Source organism: Odontomachus brunneus, unplaced genomic scaffold (assembly GCF_010583005.1).
Source record: "Odontomachus brunneus isolate Ranch 3 - 2012 unplaced genomic scaffold, Obru_v1 Obru_scaffold_056, whole genome shotgun sequence".
Classification (NCBI taxonomy): domain Eukaryota; kingdom Metazoa; phylum Arthropoda; class Insecta; order Hymenoptera; family Formicidae; genus Odontomachus; species Odontomachus brunneus.
Window position 1 is genome coordinate 308,944 of NW_022639506.1, and position 4,527 is coordinate 313,470.

Genomic DNA, 4,527 nt, shown 5'->3' on the forward strand with positions numbered 1-4,527 from the left:
TTGTTTATTCCCCGCAAACCGAGTTCTCTGTCACGCAAAAACTGCACCATGGATATCTTTCTTGATTTGTCCTCCACTTTAGCCGTTCAAATTGTTGCTTGTGTCTCGTATCTGTTGCTGCTTGGGTCTCGACTGAACTATGCGCCGATGTAATACACATGATTTTATATGTTTCAAAATGTGCAAAATATGCATACTTCTATGACCTTCATGATAGTATCTTGTTTCACATTTTTTCTGCGCATCTTACTGTCAACCACAAATCGATGCGACAGCACTTAAATGCTACATTGTGACATAAGAGAGAGAGATCTTACATGAATATTTCACTTATGTGCTAAATTGTGACGCATAAGAGAAAAATCTTACATGAATACTTTTGGACTGCACTTTTGATATAAATATTGGAATACACCGTTTCGGTAATTGTTTTTATGATTTTTGGTAGCCGTTATCGTTTTATTACCGTTTCTTTTCCGTTTTTTACCGTTCCTTACCGTTTCTTTACCGTTTCTTTACCGTTTCTTTTCCGTTCTTTCCTGTTTCATTTCCGTTTTTTACCGTTTCTTTACTGTTTCTTTACCGTTTCATTACCGTTTTTACCGTTTATTACCCGTTTCTTACCGTTCTTGACCGTTTTATTACCGTTTCTTTATAGTTTTATTACTGTTCTTTACCGTTTTTTACCGTTTTATTACCGTTTCATTCCCGTTTTTACCGTTACTTTACCGTTTAATTACTGTTTCGTTACCGTTTTATTACCGTTTTAATGCTGTTCTTTACCGTTTTTTACCATTTTATTACCGTTTCATTCCCGTTTTCACCGTTTTTTACCGTGTCTTTACCGTGTCATTACCGTTTTTTTTACCGTTTCTTTACCGTTTCATTCCCATTTTTACATAACATTATCCATGATGTATAACACGCAAAATCTTGTCGCGGGGGCACAGTGTACGTGCTCATTAGTAATAAGAATATCATGTGCCACATTCTTTTTCTTGCGCATCTAATTGTTGAATGCATACATCGCTTGCAAAATCTTGTCGCGGGGACACAGTGTACGTGCTCATTAGTAATAAGAATATCATGTGTCGCATTCTTTTTTTTGCGCATCTAATTGTCGAATGCATACGTTTGCAGAATATTAGAGTTTGCAACTGTGACTCAAAAATCACGCTGCGAAATGCGCGGGCGGCGCGGGCGGCGCGGACGGCACAAAACCGGCCGCGAAAACCGCCGCAAAATCCGCCGCGAAAATCGCCGCAGATCGGTAATTACCGATCATCAATATTATGTAAATATGACAGTAAAAATTATGTAAAAATATATAAGTGCTGATAAAAAAAATTAAATGTTGGTATATAATATCGGTAATACATTACCGATCGTTGGTATTATGTAAATATTCTGGTAAAAATTATGTAAATACATGTTGGTAAAAAATTAAATATTGGTAAAAAATTAAATGTTGGTATATAATATCGGTAATACATTACCGATCGTTGGTATTATGTAAATATTCTGGTAAAAATTATGTAAATACATGTTGGTAAAAAATTAAATATTGGTAAAAAATTAAATGTTGGTATATAATATCGGTAAACATTACCGACCGCCGGTACTATTGGTATTGTATAATTACATGTTGGTTAAAATTATGTAATTAAATGTTATATAATATCGGTAAAAATTACCGACCGTCGGTAACATCGGTATGAACCCCCCCCCAATTACCGACCGATGATAACCCCCTTCCACGGTGACGTCATACCCCCCCCGCGGTGACGCAATCCCCCTGACGTCATACCCCCCGCCCGCGGTAATCCCCCGCCCCTCACCACCCTCGGAGGACCATAGGTTAGAACCGGCCTACTATACCTACTATCGTGCTTTAAAAACCGGTAAGATAGAGGAAGATACTGCGTTGGAAAGATACTTTGGACCTGTTATCGAGTCTCTGAGACAGATTGTGGAACATACAACTTATGTGAAACCTGACGCACCGACCATACTGGGAAATGTTGCATTATCGATCGATAAGAAAAAACCAAAGCGCAGAGGCAAACGCTTACTTGTCGCCTCTACACCGATCTACCAGAAACGAAGAAAATCAAACGCCACGACGGATTCTCCTACGATAATCTCCACAGACAATTTGCATCATACACAATTCCGCGAAATGTCTCCGCCACGCGCTACTCTGACCACCAATAATAAAGATGTTTTCGAGACCACTGGTGATTCACTCGTAACATCGATTAGACGTGAGCTGCAAACGTCCGAGGGGCAGGAAACTTTGCCCACTCATTTTGGTCCACTGGGGCAAAAATACATGGGAGCAGTTTTCAGCAGCGACAAACATACCACCATAGACTACGTGTATAGTGTGTATTTCAGCAGTGATGGAACGAAGTTTGGCGATAAAAGTTTCGACGTGGATATCGACGATAATATAATCATTAGTGGTGTAAAGAACGCTGGAACATCTGGTCTATACGAGCTGATTTTCAAGAGAATTCCCGACGATGCCGTCTACACGGAGGCCGATAAACAAAAATACAAAAGTATATTACTGGCAACGAATGCTCACAGACGTAATCACAACGCGCTACAACCCGTATTGAGTAACAGGGGATACAAACACAAAAACATAATTGCACCCCTAATGATTGGTACATCGATCAACATGGCGCGCAGAGGTTTAGTCACACAGCGTACTATGATATTGAATGATAATGCGATAGACTATGTTCACTGGGACGATCCCAACGAGCTAGTGAATCGTCTGCGATTGCTGGAAGCCTTTCGACAAGCTGGCAATAACGCTCACGTTAATGAAATTTTATCCATTATCGAGGAACTTCGCGAGTAAAGCCTTGTTATAAATTGAATCGCACATCGATGGTACTCGTTGTTTGTATCGAAATGTCGATCAATAAATTTGGTGTTTCGCTCCAAAAGAGAGGACCGCCGACGATGGACTATTACACGTGGAGAGGAATACTCAGAAATTACGTACGCGATAACACTTTGTGTATGGTCGCCTCCGACTTTGATGCGAGGTCGCGCAAGATACGACGCGTAGCGTCGGAACCGGAAGCTGACAGTGACGCCGTCAATAGACTCTACGTGGAAAGAGGTCTCGCTGCATTGAGAGAGAAACAACAACAATTTGAAAAGAAACAGGAGGAATTTGAAAAAACCTGATCAGACTTCATGCTGAAACACGTGCCATATGGGAGAAAGTGTTTGCAGCGCGTTGAATAGATGGAATTTAAAACGATGCGCTCGCAGTTTCATCATTTGTGATGAGGCGATCTAAGTGATCAACATGCGGAAGACTGGTGGAGACAAGAAACAATACAGCCCCGAAAAGCAACAGTTAGTGGAGGAGTTGCATGCTCCTGCGAGACGGAATTTTCCTCGTAGACGCGTCATTGTGCGCGGATACAATGATCTGTGGCAAGCCGTTGAGTGGAGATGCGTCCGTATTCGCGGCTCAACAGTGGCTACCACTACATACTCCCCGTTATCGATGTGCTGAACAAGCATGCCGCTAAAGACTAAGAACGGAAAGGAGGTGGTCGAGGCGTTCGGCAAGATAATTCGAGACAGCGGAAGATGTCGTACAAATTTGCAAATAGACCAGGGGAAGGAATTTTACAATACCGATGTGCAGAGACTCACGAAGAAACACAACATCAATCATTATTCGACGTACTCAGTTATGAAGGCTTCCGTCGTGGAACGATTCAATCGTACGCTGAAGAATGACATGTGGGAAATGTTTACATTACAAGAAACCTACAGATGGATCGACTCGCTACCGCGTCTCGTCTTGCAGTACAACGGGCGCAAGCACCAGACCATCGGTATGCGTCTTGTCGATGTGACCCCTACGATCGCAAAAAAACTCCTCGATACAGTCTAGAGCAAAATAAAAATTGCAGCTCCAGCGAGATTCAAAGTGGGCGATCCGGTGCGCGTGAGCAAGTTCAAGACTGTCTTTGCTAAAGGCTACACGCCCAATTGGACTACTGAGGTGTTTAAGATCGTCAAAGTGCAGGCGACCAATCCTGTGACTTATCTGCTCGAAGATTCTCGCCGACAGCCTATAGTCGGAGGTTTCTACGAGCACGAACTGCATCGTGTTGCCAATCCAAACGTGTACTTGGTGGAAAAAGTCTTGTGCAGAAAAGGTGATAAGGTTTATGTAAAATGGCTGGGATTCGATAAATCATGCAACTCGTGGATACATAAGGATACTATGTTGTAAAAATAGCTGTTTATTATATGTAAAACATAAAATATATTCTATTCACACATAAAATTATTATATGTAATACATAAATAATATTCTGTTTACACATAAAATATATAATATACGATTTATATTCTATTTACACATAAAATATACAATATACGATTTATATTCTATTTACACATAAAATATACAATTTATTTTATATTTATAATGGTATTTTATAATGCCCCCATGGTAACGTTTCAGTCGAATCGGGTACGATA

General features: G+C 40.7%; 1 pseudogene; it reads left to right on the top strand.

Moving 5' to 3' along the window:
* The first annotated feature begins 3,331 nt into the window (after positions 1–3,331).
* The window catches only part of LOC116845690, a 7,999-nt pseudogene continuing 6,803 nt past the window's right edge, over positions 3,332–4,527 (top strand).